At 55.5% G+C, this 17,811-nt stretch overlaps 2 pseudogenes; both read right to left on the reverse strand.

Moving 5' to 3' along the window:
• Positions 1–5,516, reverse strand: part of LOC148218018 (uncharacterized) — a 97,308-nt pseudogene extending 91,792 nt beyond the window's left edge.
• Positions 5,517–16,134: 10,618 nt separating this feature from the next.
• The window catches only part of LOC148218019 (uncharacterized), a 78,111-nt pseudogene continuing 76,434 nt past the window's right edge, over positions 16,135–17,811 (reverse strand).

Genomic DNA, 17,811 nt, shown 5'->3' on the forward strand with positions numbered 1-17,811 from the left:
AGCATACTTAATAACGGTTCGAATCCATCCCCCAAGACCTAGGCTTTTTAACCACTCGTCAATGCCCCAACCATCTTCTTCTTTTAGGTTGTGTAATTTCTGCTGCGTGTTTTGTATCTTTTTGTGGATGGACTCAGAGTGGTTAGATAAATTCATGCAGCACATTCCTTTGAACTCCTTGCAACCATACTGGCAACCTTACTAGGCAGGTTTTAAAAGGATTTTGTACTCCTCCTAGACTTAAGCAGATTGATTCTTGTCTTGTTATGTTAGTGAATGTTACCTATACGTTTTCCCGAGGCGCATGCTGCATTGGAAAAGATTTTGTGTGAGCAAAGTTAGCAAGCATAAGCAGTGTAATGATCATCATTTTGATTTCTTTGGCGGCCTATTCTTTTTACGCCCTGTATTGCTCCCTGTTATCTGCAGTTGTTTTACCTCTTCTATACTTTGATTTAATACCTCCTCTGGGTCTGTACCGGGCTTAATTGGTCCTACCTGAGGCCAAGGCAGGTGTGGGACTTTATGTCTGCATCTTGCAGCGATAATGTGTGAATTTGCATAGATGTGCTGCCTCTTAATCCAGTTGGTAAGTTCCCACCGGGCCCAAGCTAACAGGAGCTGTTCTGGTGTCTCGTATAGGTTTCGTACCTGGGCATATGGCACTCCTGCTTCTTTTTCTAGGGCCCGACCCCAGTTTGAATTTCTTAGGTCGTTACTTTGACACCTCCAGCACCACAAATTAAACACTGTTCTCTGTTCCACCCACGAGCAGTCCCCACAGCCCCCGCACTTTAGGGCTACCCAGGCTTCACACCATGACCCCCCACACGCACAACAAGGACGGCTGCTGAGAGGCTGTTCTTCCTGGTGGACGTGGCTCTCAATCCAATCAGCCCAATTCGGTGGTGGCTGCCTTAGCGCCTCACGGGCAGCGTTGTTATACTGTGCTAGCCTCCGCAAATAGGGCTGTGAGGTCACCGTCAACTTCTGCTGAATCCGCTCCTGGTCGGCTGGAGCCAGCCGCCTCCTCAGGAATCTTTCCACCAGTTCGGTCATTTAGAACGGGCTTCACCCACCTAGCAGGGACCCAAAGTGTTCCTGTGGGGGTAGAAACACAAACATAGCCTCTCCCCCAATATACCACTTCCGCTGGGCCATTCCATATTCCTGTCTTTGGATCCCTGTACTTTACCCATGCCTTCATGCGCTCTCTTCTGTTACCTTCCCTTTTCCCTCTATGCCTGATTGCAGGCGGTTCTGACTCTTCCCCAAACACACACAAATAATTCATGACATAAAGAACCTTGGCTAGTCTTTCTTGTGGATCATTTACGGATTTGTGTTTGAATAAATACTGTTTGAGTGTCCCATTGGCTCTTTCTACTATGGCCTGTCCTGTGGGCGAGTGTGGTACTCCTGTAATATGTTTAATTCCCCAGAGTCTCATAAACTGACTTACTTTCCCACTGACATATGCAGGTCCGTTGTCGGTCTTTACTTCCTTAGGCGTTCCCATAACTGCAAAGCAACTTGTCAGGTGTCTAATTACATGGATTGCTTTTTCCCCTGTCTGTGCTGTGGCCCAGATATACTTACTATAAGTGTCTATGGTAACGTGCACATACTTGAGTCTACCAAACTCTGCCACATGTGTGATGTCCATTTGCCAAATTTCATTACTCTCCAGACCCCGAGGATTTACCCCACACCCAAGACCTACCCCACTATTGTGATGACTGCAGGTGGGGCAGGCTCTCACTATTGCCTTAGCCTCTTGTATGCCTATTTTGAACTCACGCACCAATCCTTTAGCATTTTGGTGAAATCGTGTGTGTGACTCCCTTGCTTCAATCCCCCTGTCATCAGCTACATTCATAACCAGTCTATCTGCCTTGGCGTTGCCTTCTCCTAAGCCTACGTCCCACTTATGACTCCTGATGTGTATTATACAATAAGGCTTGAACCTTGCTCCTACTGCTCGCTTTAGCTGCAGCAAGAGTTCATAGAGTCTTTTGTTCTGCACCTCTTTCACAGAGGCATCTTCAATTCTCTGTGCTACCCCTGCAACATAAAACGAGTCAGTGACCACATTTAAAGGCCCCTGCAGTTCACTTAGTGCCCACACAACGGCAAGCAATTCCAATGTTTGTAAGCTGTCCTCTGGAGCTGCATCTATGGTTTTATTCCTCCACCGAGGGCCTTCTTTCCAGGTGATCGCTGCTCTTCTTGTCTTTTTCCCGGCATCCGTGAAGGCTGTGGTGGCGCCCGCTATCGGCTGCTCCGATCGTAGTGGCTTCGCTATCCAGTCCCAATTTCCTAGCCACTGAAGGTGACGTGGCATCAGCGGCCCGGTGTGGATGGCTGCTCCGACTTCCAGCAAGGCCGTTTGTAGATCTCCTGAATTGAGGAGATACCAATCTAAGTCCTCCTTTTTCATGGGCAAATAAATTGTTGTTGGGCTCGTTCCGGTGATTTCCATGATCCTTACGCGACCCTTACGAATCAAGGTGGCTACTTGTTCGATTTTTGTGCTGATTGTCCTTTTTGTTTGTAAAGGTGGGGTTATCCATTCTAGTACCCGTGTCTCCTGCGTTTTCTTTTGTAGCTGTGTGAGTGCACCGAGTAGGTGGTTGGCAGTACTCCAGATGGTGAGATCGATGGGTGAGGAGATATCTCGGCGGGAGACAAACCCCTCATCGATGCAGCGTATAATACCCTTGAGGGCTTCATGTTGTTGTGGGGTCACGGTTACGGGTGCGGTTGGGTTAGTTCCTTTAAGTAGTGGCCTGAGGGAGTCTAGCAAGGAGTTGGGTATCCCAACAATCGGCTTGAGCCATTGCAGATCTCCTAGCAGTCGCTGTGCCTCATTTAGAGTGGTGATCTTTGTTGCAAGCTGGAGCTTCTGTGGCCGTACGATTTGGTCTGTGATAGACCACCCTAAGTACCTCCATGGTGTGGATCGCTGTATTTTTTCTTGAGCTATTATGAGGGATGCCTTTGCTAGGGTGCTTTGAATTTCCTGCATCTGAGTGTCTGTAAATGCTGATTCTTGAGCAAAGAGGATATCATCCATATAATGATAAATAATTGTGTTGGGCCACTGTATTCTCAATGGTTGTAATGCGGCATCAACATACAGTTGGCACAGGGTAGGCGAGTTTTTCATTCCTTGTGGAAGAACAGTCCATTCATACCGTTTATCAGGTTCTTCTCTGTTTATTGCTGGTAGGGTGAACGCAAATCTTTTAGTATCTTGAGGGTGTAAGGCAATAGTGAAGAAGCAGTCCTTTAGATCAATGATTAGAAGAGGCCAATGCTGTGGGAGCATTGCTGGGTTGGGGAGGCCTGGCTGTAATGCCCCCATCGCCTCCATTTGATTATTTACTGCTCTTAAATCGTGCAGAAGACGATATTTTCCTGACTTCTTTTTGATCACAAAAATTGGCGTGTTCCATGGGCTTGTCGAGAGTTTCAAATGTCCTTGTTGGAATTGTTCTTTTACGAGTTGATGTGCTTGTATTAGACTTTCCCTTTTTAGAGGCCATTGCTTAACCATTACCGGTTCATTGGTAGTCCAGGTGATTGGGATCGGGAAAGTCCAAGCAATGGCAATTACCCCAAAGGGTGCTCGTTGGATAAAACGACCCCCATCTGAGCCAAAATGTCCCTTCCAATCAAGCAATGTACCGATGGTGGTAACGCAACTACGGACAACACAGTCACCAAATCTTGCCCATCTATAGTGACCCTTATTGGAGGAGTTTTTCTGGCAAGGGTGAATCCTCCGACGCCCGTCACGGTATCCGTGGTCTGCAGCGATGGCCAGTTGTGGGGCCATTTTTCTGGTGAGACAATGCTGGTATCTGCCCCAGTGTCTAGGAGTCCCATCATTTCTATTGTCTCTCCTGCATAGGTTAGTTTCACCTCCTTTTTGGGTCTGGTATGGAGATCCATTGTGAGCATAGCAATACCTGATGATCCGAATCCTTGGTCTCCACGTGGGGTTTGTCTTTGTGGTTGAACACCCCGGCTCAACTGTGGAAGTGGAATAAATTGAGCAATACGCTGACCTGCTTCAATTGTCAGAGGAGGAAAAGGAGTATAAACCATTATTTGTATTTCTCCCGTGTAGTCTGCATCGATGACACCTGGTAGCACAAACAGTCCTACAATGGAGCTCGACGAGCGTCCCACTATTAGTCCTCCATAAGCTTGTCCTTTGATATTTATCGGGCTATAAACTCCAGTTGGGACTTTGACAGGGCGATCTGTTATCAAAGATGTTTTTACTGCGGCTGCCAGGTCGAGTCCCAGGCTCCCTGTTGTGGCTGGTTGTAGACAGGAGATGGCGCTGATGTCACGGCGGCTACTTGTGTTCGGGCGCGGCTGCCGGGCGCGCTTCGCTGGGAGTTTTCCGACTTGCGGCGACAAACTGACGTGTTATGCGTGTTGTTCTGGCAGTTTTGGCACCATACTCCTGGGGCACGGCACTCACGTCGGAAGTGGCCTTTTCCTCCGCATCTGTAGCAGCGCGCCGAGGGAGGTCGGTGATCACTTGATGTGGCTGGGGCCGCTGTGGAAGCACGGAGCGGAGCAAGAGCGGCTAACACCTGTGACTGTGTGGACTCGGCTTGTTTCTGCAGTCCTAAGCCTAATTCTTTTAGTGCATTAACCAAGAAAACCTGTGCCCCTGTCGGCTGTAAAGCCATCCTTTCCAATGCCTCTTCTATCGACCAATTGGCTCCTAAAGTTGATAATACCCTTTTTGTTGCCTCATTGCTATTCTGCAACGCACATTGCTTTAGCATTGCCCCTCTCATATACTCTGGGACTCCTGCCTTTTCAATAGCAGCAGCAGCCTTATCTACAAAGTCCCCAAAGGATTCATTTCTTCCCTGTTTTATCCCCATATACATGGGTATGCCTGAGCTATCTTTGACCTGACCGATGGCACTCCTTACTAGACGCATGGCTTCCCTAACCTTGTCGGGTCCCGAAATCATTTGAGCTTCTGTCCTGCGGTATTGACCCAATCCCATTAGTTCGTCTATGGTAATTCCAGCTAACGGATCTCCCGGGCCCCTCTGTGTTGCAACTGACTCCTGAACAAGAGCTTGCCAGTGGGCGTTAAATAGCAACTGCTGATGTTGCGTGAAAATCAGTTTCACTATACTTCTCATATCATTTGGCAACAGCAGGTATGTATCGAACAAGAAATCTAGCATCTGCTTAGCTGGCTCACTCTGGAAACCAAACTGACTCACTGTCTGTCTTAGCTGGGCTAGCAGCTTCCAGTCGGGAGGCGAATATGCTCCCACTTGGACGGCTTGTCCTTGTTGATTTATCCCCTGTGTATACGTGACGGGGAAAACCCAGGTTTTCGCTGCGTCAACAGCGCTTTCGTCCCCAATCTCCAAGCCGTGTCTGGCTAGCATACTCCACGCCTCCCCCCGCCGTCTTGCCATCTCCTCCCACAGGTCGCTTTCCGCCTTAGGGACCAGAGCTGGCTCCATGGTGGGCTTAGGGGCGGTAGGCTCAGACCGGCAAGGGGATTTTTCGCCGCCGGTCTGGGGCCCTTCGCCCTCGGAAGGCGGGGTTACTCCGCCTTCTGCAATTGTCTCCGCCGCCGCGGCGGAATCCTCCTCAAGCTCTTCTAAGGGGGGGGCCGAGGGCCAAGCGCAGCTGGCCATGTCCGTCATTCCTGCCGTCTCCCCAGAGATAGGTATTTCTACTCTGGTCGTGCTGGGTGCTCGGGGCTCATTATCGCCATACTGAGCATTTCTTTTATATGCCTCTACTGCCTCCCGAGCCGCCCTTCTCTCCGCCTGCTGCTTTAGCAGCGCGTTATGAACTACCCGCCAGATCTTTCCCAGCTTTTTTGCTGTTTTATCATCCTCTAATACCGCCTCCCACAGTGCATCCCCTAACTTACGCCACTCATTTAAATCATGCACGGTGTGAGGATTAGAGAATAAACCTTTAGCATAACCCCAGACTAACAACCCCGGTATGTCCTTCCTGGGATTAATCTCTTTTAACCCTAACTTATCTATATGTACTATAAATAAATCATATGCTGCTTGCCTGTCCATTTTTTGTCGTCAGCGCTGTTGCAACTCTCCGGCTTCGGCAGCACGTATGGCCCAGGACCACCTTTATGGCTCCTGGGGGTGTCTTCCCTACGTCGTTTGACACCGACCCGGTTGCAGCAGGCCCCAACTCTACTTCACCGACCGTGGCGCGTTCTCCCCCGTTTTCTGAAACTGTTTTCTTTTCAGCGATGGAGGCACGTCGGGGTTCACCATTTGTCGGAGAAGGGAGACGCGGACACCAATTCGGTCATCAGCAAAGTCTCGTTTATTGATACGCAGAGTGGCGATTAAATACAGTGCTTAATTAGCTCATGCATAGTGCAAAATCTGAGCTCATCATTGGTCTAGCTGTGCGGCTTAGCTAAGCACTTCGGCATTCATGTTTTTCTCAATTCTGCGTGTCTTCCTTATCTCAAGGACACTGTATCCGTGAGACTGAGGCCCACTTTGCTAGCTTTACTAAGTTGATCTGACTATGGCCTTTTTCTTCCAGCTATTCCTGCACCAGGCTCTCTACAACTGAAGTAGTTTTTTGTATGTTTGTTTTGTTGTTATGAAGGTTGGGAGAGGGAAGGAAGGAGTGCTCTAGAGATCTTATTCTGAATTTGCTTTTCTTTCTCTTTCTTTGTGTAGTTAATAAAGTTTTTTATACCCTTTCTAAGTTTTAGGCCTGCCTTGCTCTTTTGCTCCTGGTTCTGTCTCACAACAGAAAAATTAGTATATTTAAATTGGCAAAACTATAACAATGGAGGAGAGTGTCAGGAGCTGCAGCTAAGGGCTCGTGTCCCATCAGAGTCTCTAACGATGGCACCAACGCTGCTGCCTTGCAACAGCCGACTCTGGAAGGCGAGTGTGCCCTCGAGCAGAGCCGCTGAGGTCAGTCAGGGGGACAGGCTGCAGCTGAAGCTGCCAAGCATTGTTGTGATTCTGGCAAGTCAAGAGAAAACCATGGTGACCACTTTCCCTGACACCCTTTGCCAAGCCACAAAAAATTGTGCCCATAGCATCCCCTCTTTTGGCATCCTGTCTGGTGTGCATGTCTTCCTGAGGAGGTACAAGCCTTCTGGGTGCTGCTGTTCCTGTGCACACTCTGGTCATTTTTCTCTGGTGTCCAGAGCCACGTTGACAGCAGGAGCTCTGCAGGCCAGCTCCAGGAGACATCGTTCTTGCCATGGTGGCAGCAGCTCTGTGGGTCCCGAGCTCAGTGTCAGGGGAGTCTTGGCCACACAGCACAGTGGCCTGGACAGCTCTGGGGACCCGGGCTGATCGCCAGCGCTGCCACTTCCCACTGCTCCTCGCCTGCAGCAGCCAGTGGCCGTGCTCCAGCAGGACCTCCTTGTCCCTCCCTGCCCCTCCTTGTCCCTGGCCAAAGCAGCCTGGGCACCTCGGGGCTGTCCCCACCGTCCTGCTGAGGCCAGGCCTCGAGGGCTTCTGCCACAGGCACCAGAGATGCGTCGGGGAAGCGCCAGAGCAGCCGGCTGGCAGGAAGAAGGTGGCTGTCTGGGGGCTGCTTATGGCCTCTGCCACCCAGTTCCTCAGGGCTTCCCACCAACCCATCCACACAAGTCCTCCTGGCCCATCACAGCCTCCCGCCACCCAGCGCCACATGCATCCCCCTCACGCCTTCCCACTGCCTTCTCTGGGCAGGCCTTGGCAGCACCGCAGCCCTTCATGGCCTCCCACTGTCCCGTGCCCTCCACGCCTCCCCCAGGCCTGCCTGGCTGCTGAAGGAGCTCCAGAGGAGCCGCATCAAGAGGCACCTCAGAGCCCTCAGCAATCCAGCCAGCAACACACGGGCAGGACACAGATGGCGCTTCCAGGCTGGCAGAGGGGTGCTGGCCATCTCCAGGGACCGGTCTCTCAGGGATCCCCGCCGCAGCTCCGGCCTCTGCCCGCCTGCTCTGTCAGAAGCCTTAAGGCTTCCACAGAACCACCAAAGGCCAAGGGCCTTCTGGCCACTTTCCCTTCCACACCGCACGCTTGGCCAACTTGGCGAGCACAAGCACCCTTTTTGCCCTCTTCCCCATTGGCCTGAAGACTCTGGGCACCAAAAGAAAGCTCCTGGACCTCTGTGTATGACAACAGCAATTTACTAATCCTACAGTGGCGTGAAACAAAGTGCTTGCAGAGCAGAGGTGTTCCCTGCAGGCTCAGGTGGTCCCAGCAGACGCAGCCTCCCGGATCAGTTCTCCACAGTGGTCACACAGGACAACCAGCCCCGGCGACACAGGGAAGGCCGTGACTTCCAGAGGCGGCGGAATCCATCTCGCATCTGCTGGAGTCGGGAGGAGGGAATGCTCTGTACAACTCTGTTGATGTACAGAGTCTGAAGAGCCAGGCATGAGATGGCAGGGCTGGTGTCATCTGTCATGTCCTGAAGGGCTGGAAGAGAGAGGAACAGAGCCACAGTCAGAGCCTGCATCTGCAGGGACCTGGGGAGACCCTCCTGCCCCATCCATCCCACATGGCAGCTCTTGCCATGGCCTGGAGGAAGCAGGAGACAGCGAGGATCAGCTGGAAGGCGCTGGCCACGAATGTCCCTCCCGCAGGCCCCTGGAAGGTCTCTGTGCTCTGCCCACGCCGCCCCTCGTGCGCGCAGGGAGCAGAGCCCTCCCAGCCGGGGCAGGGAACGCAGCTGCCAGCGCCAGCCCCCGCTGACAGCCCGCTGGCCTCACTCACCCCTGCACATGAGCTGCAACTCTCGCTGCTGCTCTCTCAGGAACCGCCCGGCCATCCCTGCCAACACAGAGCCTGTCACGGCCCCAGCCGCACAGCTGCCCCGCAGCGGCGCTGCCAGCCCTGCGGCCACAGCAGCGCCTTCCCCTGCAGGGCTCAGGCCCGGCCCTCGCCGCATCCTGACGCCCAAGGACACGGCTGCGAGAGGGCGGCAGCGGCGCCGAGGGCAGGCGGGGCTCCAGAGCCCCGGCCCGGATGGCGCTGCCGGGGCAGCAGGCGGGGCTGGGGCCGAGCTGCGGCGGGGCGGGGAGGGAGCCGGGCTTGTGGCTCACCAAGAAACCTGAGGGCCGCCTCTCGCAGGGGCTCCTGTGGGCTCCGCAGGTACGGCAGCGCCTGGCGCAGCAGCTCGGCCGCTCGGCTCCTGTCCTGTGCCAGCTGGAGAGAGCGGCAGGGCACGGAGGGAAGGGTTGGCGCGGGCTCTGTCCCTTGGCCCCGGCCTGCCCTGCCCGCACAGCCCTGAGCGGGGCAGAGGGCCCGGCAAGGCGCGGGCTTGATGGAGCTCGGGGCTCCATCAGCTCCGGCCCTGGGGCCAGAGGAGCCTGGAGAAGAGCCCGCGTGGGCAGCCCAGGGAAGGGAGCAGCGTTCTTACCAAGCACTCGCCAAACCTCCACATCTGATCCGCCATCAGCAGGTGCTCAAGATCTCTCCTCTTCAGGAAGCTTAGTGCTGAAAGCAGCGTTTCACAAGAGGCCTGCAGAGCAGCAGAGACCCAGAGATGGCACCGCAGCCCAGGGCACAGGACCTGCCTCCCTGTGCCAAGGCCAGGAGGAGGCTGGAGCCCATGAGGTGCCCGGGTGCAGGGAGACAGCTGAGCCCCCTGCCAGGAGGACAGCAGCACCCAGGAGTCCTCACCTCTGCCACACGCATGTTCTCGTCGTGGCAGTTGAAGAAGAGTGGCAGCAGGCTCTTGCTCACAAGCATCTTGAGGGGCTTTTTACCCTTGGCCGCTACCAACCTCATCACCTCTTGGAAGAGGCGAATGGAGAGCAGCTGCACATGGCGGTTGTCCTGTTGGAAAGGAAGCAAAAGCCCTCCTCATCAGCTGCTCCAGGCCCCTCTGTGCACAGGCCCAAAAATCCACGGGCCCCCACACTTGGGGACAGCACCCAGTGGCCGTGGCTGGGGGCACAGAGCCTTACGTTGTCCAGCAGTGGCCAGAGCGCGCCAGCCAGCCGCAGGGCGATGGGGCTGGGTATTGCGAGGTGTCTGTGCGAGAGCAGAAAGCTGAGCACCGCGACGGTCATCTCAACGATGTCTTCATCTGCATCCCGCAACAGGTCCACAAGGCTTTCTGTCAGGCTGTACATTCTAATGCTCTGCATGGAAGACAAGGCAGGGCAAGCCCACGCTGCTGCTGCTGCTGCTGCCGTGGAGCCCAGGGGCCGAAGGGCTGTCCTGAAGCACTCGGGCAGCTGAACAGCAATGCAGGAGAGCTGGGAGCAGCTGCCACAGCTCCCAAAGCCCAGCCAAGCCCAAGAGACTGCTTTCCCCAGCCCCACGCTGCCAGCACAGCTTCAGCCGCTGCTGTCTTCTCACCATCGAGGGGTCCTTGCTGAGCTGCACGAGGCCTCTGAGCACCAGGCGACGCATCTCCCTGGACGTGCTCTGCAGGCGCCTTGCCATGATCTCCAGGACGCTGTCACCCCATTCATTGATGTCCAGGAGGTCCAGGACCTGAAATGCACAAAGCAGTGACCGGGGTGCCCAGCTGGCAGGAGCTCAGAACTGCACAGGCCTGAGCCAAGGCAGCAGCACAGGGCACGGGCACCGTCCCAGGCAGCTGCGGCTGTGAGAGGACAGAGAGGTGGGAGGCAGCTCAGCTGTGCTGCCCATGGGGCTCACCTCCACAAGGAACGCCATGGCAGGCAGCTGCCAGTCTGAAATGTCTTGGCTGAGGAGCTCCAAGAGGCAGGAGATGAAGCTGCAACACCAGATCATGGAGACACAGCGCATCTCCCTGGTGGGGGGGAAAAGGCATCATTGCCCCTGAGCAGAGAGGACAAAGCTCTCCCAGGAGTGACCCACGGAGCTCTGGTCTTTTCCCAAGCACCCCATGGGCGCTTTGGGAGGCGGCTGTTCCCGGGCACCCTCCTGTGCCAGCCTTTTCCAGTCTGCTCGTCTGTCTCTGTGACAAAGCCCTCTCACCCATGCCCATGGGAACTGTGTGGGGCACCCTGGGCACAAGTGCCGGGGGCAGCAGGGAGAAGGGGGTCTCACCTGGCCAGGAGTCCCACTGCATAGTGGTGGGTGTCAGTACAGAGCAGCGTGTCCCAGCCAGCCTTGCCTTCCATGGCTACCACAACACGCTCACAGTGCACTCGGCAGAGCAGGACCTTCAGGGTCTGCACTGCAAACCTGTGTGCAGAGCAAAGCCCAGGTGATGCTGGCAGCCCTGGCTCCTGCCTTGGAAGGGATGGGGAGACTGGGAGGACTGGGATGGAGCACCTTTGGGGGTTGGTGGCAAGGCCCAGTTGCTCCTGGCACCCCTTCCAGAAGGTATCAACCTCCTCTGGCGTATCCAGTGCGCTGATGTAAACTTGGAAGAGCAGACACAGAAAGAGACGGGGAAAATACTCCAACACTATAGGTGGGCACCAGGTCAGGTTGAAGACCCTCCACAGTGTCACGGTTGCCTGCAAAAAATGAACCACCCAGAGACAACACTCAGTGCCAAGACATCCGTGTGACAGGGCCTGAGCATGCCAGGGAGAGGCCGGGGGAGACACCTCGGGGTCACCCAGCCTGGTGCCCCTGAACCTTGCCCCTAAGGCAGGTTTCAGCGCAGTGCCTGAGGCAGAGAGATGCAGCTGGGGGGAGGACAGAGAGCTAGCTGCTGGAGAGGTGGCCTAGGGACAAGCCAAGGTCAGTTGCAGGAACTCACAGCCAGGGCAAAGACTCCTGTGCTGTCCCCATCGGAGGTGTACACACTGTCCACTGGCCAGGCGTTCAGCACATTGAGGAGTATCTGCAGCGCCGGCTCCGCAGTCCCAGTGGAGGACACGATCACTCCCCACATGGCCGTAGCAGCTCTGTGGGGTCAGAGCTCTGTGTCAGGGGGGTCTGGGCCACAGCACTGTGGCCTGGGCTGCTGCAGGGGCCCGCGCTGGCCGTCAGCCCTGCCTCTGCCCACCGGCCCTCGCTGGCAGCACCCAGCCAGCCCACGGGGGTGCAGGCATCTTGAGGGGCAGGGAGGGAGCGTGGCAGCACGCTCAGGGGCTGACATGGCAGCACTGGCAAACGGAGGAGCCAGAGGCTCCTGGAACTGTCCCCCTGTCTGGCAGTCACCAGGGACAGGCTCTACAGGGTAACGGGCCGGGGAACCCTAAACCCTCAAGGCAGGTGGGGCTGCCGTACCTGTCACCCGATGGGGCCCAGCGCAAGAGAGTCATCAGCACATCGCAGGGGTATTCCCTGGTCAGCTCCAGAAGGGCCTTGTCCAGCCTGTGCCCAGCAGACTCATTGGCCGTGAGCCACTTGTGGATGTACCTCACCATGGCTGGCACCTGCAGAAGGCCCGGGGAGACTTGGACACCTGCCCGAGCAGCAGGTTCCCCAGCTTCCCCTGAGAAGTGCTGCCCTTCCCACCCTATTGGGCTGGGCCTCAAAGACTGAAGGAACCCAGCAGAGCTGGCTTGAGGTGCCACAAAATTCCTGGGGTGATCAAGCCCTGGCCACAGGCTGCTTACTTGCTTTGGATTGGAGACACCCTTCTCCACAAGCAAATCCAGCATGGCAGCCCCGGTCTCAGCAGTGAAGAGGGGAAAGTTTGCCAAGAGCCCAGTGCCCACACCGGTGGTCTCTTCCCGCCAAATGCACATGATGAATTCATAGATCATCTGCAGGAGAAGGGCAGGAAGAGAGGGAGAATCCATGGAGTGCTCCAAGCACGGTGCTGGGCTGAGCAGTGACAGCAGGCCCAGCCCAGGTGGGGATGGCTGCAGTACCTGCGCTGTTCTGCGGAAGCGGCCACGGGCAGGGTCCTGCTCTTGTGTCGGGTCCATGGCAGCACCTGGCAAAGAGCGAGCGCAGCCAGGGCTGAGGGGCTGTGGGAGAGGCCGGAGAACACAGGCCAGCCCTGCATTCCCAGGCAGGGACAGCCCTGGGATGCTCCAGGGATGGGGTGTGGCTGCCAGGGGGTTGAGGCACAGGCCCTCTTCTGTCCTATCCATGGGCATGTTGGATGGGATGGGCTGGGATGGGATGGGATGGGATGGGATGGGATGGGATGGGGCTAAGCTGGCTGCAGGCACCAGCCCCTGTGGCCCAGATCTGCTACTCACCCTCCTGCAGCAGCTGGATCTGCTCCAGCTCTTCAGGCTGCTGTGCTGAGGGAGCTGCAGCCTCCTCCTCCTCCTTCACCCAGGCCAGCTTGGGCACTCTGGGTGGTGTCTGCTCCATGTCACTGTTTGGAGTTGGGACTGCTTGCAGGAGAGATGTCTCGGAAAAGCTCCAGATGAGCAAGTGCTGCAGTTGTGCCTTGTAGGCACCTGCAACAGAGAAGCCTTGGGAAGGCTACAGGACACCGTGTCCTGCAGTCTGTCCTCGAGGTCACCTGCAGAGGAAACGCTTTGGAAAAGCTCCGGGTCAGTAAGGAACAAGCTGGCTGTGTGGGGGCTCCTCACAGCACCGCTCTCTCCGTCCTGTCCCGACGAGTGCACCGAGCACTGTGGTGTGGCCGTGTCACCGCCAGCACCTATGTCACAACGTGTCACAAAGGGTCACCCTTGTACGCTCTGTCCCTTTCCTATTGCACGGTGACCACGGTGCACTGTGTCACAAAGAGCCCTAGGACACACCTCCACGTGCCCTGAGGACACCCCCACCCCACCCCCACCCCCAAAGTGGCCCAGCTTGCAAGGAAGACGTTCCCCCAAGGTTCGAGAACAGCCCAACAGGAATTTTAGGAATGGCTCAAACAACAAGCAGATGCTCCTCTGCTCTGCCTGCTCAGGGCAGCAGAAGGAGCCCCCACGGTTGCCGAAGCAGCTGCAGCAGGAAGGGCATCGGGGCCTTCCACAGCAGCTGCCAGGGCCTCTTTGGGACAAGACCCGGTGCTGGGTGGCCGTCACACACACAGGAGTGTGACACAGACACGGGACGTATGGCCCAGGGCACGAATGCTGCTCTGAGTCCTGGGAGCAGTGAAATCAGCAGGTGTGGCAGAGTCCCTGCCAAAGGAGACCTGCCGCCCCCAAGGCCTGCCAATGCTGGTGCCTGCTCCTGCCACAGAGACCTGTGTCCCCTGGGGACTTCTCTGCCAGAGGACAGCCAAAGCCCACGTGCATTGGTGTGTGTGCTCCTTTCTGCAGGCGGCTGTTGGCAGGAGCACCTGGTGGCAACACTTGGTCTCTGTCAGAAGCTGTTACTCCTTCCTGGAATGATTTTTGCTTGGAAGTGATGATCTGCAGTGTCCACGCATCTCCCCAGCCCATCACTGCCTCACACACGAGGTGACCACCAAGCCACTCTCCGGCCATCTGACCCGCAGCTGAGCCCTTCCCAGAGTGCCCGCACCCGCAGGGAGCGCAGGGCTGGATTTGGCCGCCAGAGAGTTGGTGACCCTCGTGAGATCCTCGGTGCATTTAGTTCCTACAGGAGTGTGGGCACCACTGGGAAATTATCTGCATGCCTTGTTAATTGGATGTTCTTCCACCGCTAGCCTGGGACAGGATCTCTCCTGCTCCTCCTCTCAACTCCAGGGCCTCTCCTCAGCCAATCAGAGAAGGCACCAAAATAATTGAGCCAATCAGAGCGCGCGGCGCTGATGACTCCTCAGGCAGTCCCAGAGCGCCCAGAGCTCCTCACCTGGACTCCACCCGCGCCCCGCCCCCAGCGCCCCCCGCCAGGAGAATTTGGGGAGGGGGGTATCGCGTTTAATCTTCTTTTGTGTTTTTCTAGAGTCAGGATTAAATGCTCGAGAGACGGAATTTCGTGTTTGGACTCAGATATTTTATTCTTATCTATATTACAGTGAGTTCTACAGCACTTCTAGCTAACAGGTCAAAAATGGACACGTATCTCTCTCTACAAGGCCTTTTAAGGGCCAATCTGTCCACTTAAGAACACACAGCTAAATTCTTTTTACTTTTAACCCAACAACCAATCACCTGTGACCTGCACGGTGGAATTTTCTATCCAATTACAAAAGTACCAGCAAGACCCGTGAAGAAGGTGAAAAAGAAAGAAAACTCCACCCTAAAACCTCCATCTTGTTTTTTTTTTATATATATATATATATATATATATATATATATATATATTAATATAGTCTAAAACCACAAATTCTAAATTTTCCACCATGGGACATTATACACGTCTATTCAAACTACACACCAGTGATTCCAGTTCTATCACAATTCTGGAAAGCCTCTTCACAGCCTCAGGTCAAAAGCAGTGTTTTCCTGGGGGTCAATGCCTGTCAGCACAGAAAGCCCAAACCCCTCAGTTTCCAGGGTTCCAGCAGGGGGGAGGTGTCAGACCCTGCCCGGCGCTGGCCATGGGGCGTGTGGCGGGGGCCCGGAGCCCTTGGCTACTGTGGGCTGCTGGGGGGCTGCTGGGGGGACACCCCCGGACCTGTGTCCTGCACACACAGCGCTGTTCCAGGAGATGGTTCAGTCCGAGTGTCACTTCATTCACGGCACCGACCGGCTGAGGTTCGTGGAGAGGAACATCTCCAAGCGGGAGCAGTTCCTGCACTTGGGCAGCGATGTGGGGCTGCACGTGGGGACACCTCCTTTGGGGACAAGGCTGCCAGGCACTGGAACAGCGACCCGCAATGGATGGAGTACAGACGGGCTGCGGTGGACAGGCACTGCCGGCACAACTACGAGTTGTCCAGCCCGTTCCTCGTGGAACGCAGAGGTGAGCGTGGGGCAGAGCGTGTCCCCTCGGGCCCTGCCCTGGGAATGACCCTGGAGCCCCTCAAAACCTCCTTGGGAATCACCTGAGACACGTCAGCCCTTCTTGTTCCCATCCCCGGGGCCTCCTGCCCCTCACCCCAAGTGACTCCGGTTGCTCTCCCAGTTCATCCCAGTCTCTCCTGCTGTCCTTACAGTCCGTGTCACCAGAGTATCTCCCATTTCCTCTCAGTCCACAGCCATTCCATTCCCTGTCCACTCCCCGAGCAGAAAAATCTCTCCAACCCCTTCCTCCCACCCAATGGGGATCACCAGGACCACGGATCACCAGGACTCTGGCCAACGAGGGTCACTGGGGATCATCCAACACCGATCCTCCCATGGGGGATGGAGCTGGAGCAGAGCACGAAGCTCTTCCCACACTCGGGGCTCTCACAGGGCTTCCCTTAGTGGAGCCTCCGTTGGTGATGGGTCAAGTTAGAGCTCTGTGAGAAGCTCTTCCCACACTCAGGACACTCGTAGGGCCTCTCCCCAGTGTGGATGCGCCGGTGGTCAGTGAGATGGGAGTTGCGGTTGAATCCCTTCCCGCAGTCGGGGCAGCGGAAGGGCCTCTCCTCTGTGTGAATCCGCTCATGTAGGAGGAGATTGGAGCTTCTCTGAAACCTTTTCCCACACTTGGGACACTCGTAGGGCCTCTCCCCGCTGTGGATGTGCTGGTGTTGTCTCAAGTCGCACCTCCACCCAAAACTCTTCCCACATTCCAAGCAGGTGTAGGGCCGTTCCCCAGTGTGGCTCACCTTGTGCCGCATCAGGCTGGAGCGCTGGCGGAAGCTCTTCCCGCATTCCCCACATTCATAGGGCTTTTCCCCAGTGTGGACCAGCACATGCTGCATCAGATTAGAGATCGTCATGAATCCCTTCTCACATTCCCCACATCTGTAAGGCCGTTCCCCAGTGTGGATCCTCTGGTGCCGGATCAGCTCGGAGCTCCAGCTGAAACCCTTCCCACATTCCAAGCACTTGTGGGGCTTCTCTCCTCCAGGAGACTTCTCCACCAGCTCTGAGCTCTGCCTGCATCTCCAGCCTCCTTCCTGGCTCGAGGAGGGTCTTTGCTCCTCACAGCTCACTAGGCTGGGTTTGCAGCCCCTCGTCCCACGGGATCTCCGGGGCTTTTCTTCCTCCTTCATCTGTTCACACCTTGGGAACGTAAAATTCTGGTTTGGGGAAAAAAACAAGAGGGGAGTGCCTTGAGTTGCGGGTCCCTCCTTGCCCAAATGTAAACCAGGAAATTATTGGGCATATGATGCCTGCAAGAACCTACAAAATACCAAGATTCAGCCTAAAAATCCTCCAAAACATCATGACACAGATAAGAAACTCCGCATAACAGCAAGATTTACCCAAAACCTCCTCCAAAATATAAGCATTCAGCCCCTGCAAAAAATCCAAAGCACCAACATTTAACCCAGTAATGCCCAGAAACACCAAGATGCACCCCTGTGGAAATCGTGGATCCCCCTCCCCGTTCGCTTGCTGAATGTGGCGAGGGCAATGCTCCTGGGGCTGGGGGTTCCTCCTTTCAAAGTGCAACTCAGGAAGTCATTGGGCATCTTGTGTCTGTAAGAACCTCCAAAACACAACGATTCAGCACAAAAATTATCCAAACATCAAGACACAGATCAAAAACTCCCCAAAAAGCAAGTTTCAGCCCAAATCCCTTCCAAAATATAAAGATTCAGCCCCTGCAAAAAATCAAAGCACCAGCATTTAGCCCAATAAAGCTCACAAACACCAAGATTCAGCCCTGTGAAAATCATGGATGGTCCTCTTCAGTCACCTGCTGCATGTGGGGGGAGCAACGCTCCTGGGGCTGGGGCAGAGGCTGCAGATACAGGGAGGAGTGGAACATTGTGCTGCTTCCCGTTTCTGCTCCTCCTCTGGTATCCCTACTCTTCCTCACAGGCCTCTTCCTCCCATTATTCATCTTTCTCCTGCACAATCCCACCTGCTCCTTCCACAGGCATCCTTTGACCATTTTGTTCTTCAACCCTGCTTCTCCTTCCCTTCTCCTGCTGCCCCCAGGCCCAGCACCCACTGCCGGCTCCCTCTTCCCCCCAAACCCA

The sequence above is a fragment of the Sturnus vulgaris genome, unplaced genomic scaffold, assembly GCF_052056855.1.
Source record: "Sturnus vulgaris isolate bStuVul1 unplaced genomic scaffold, bStuVul1.hap1 Scaffold_195, whole genome shotgun sequence".
Lineage (NCBI taxonomy): Eukaryota > Metazoa > Chordata > Aves > Passeriformes > Sturnidae > Sturnus > Sturnus vulgaris.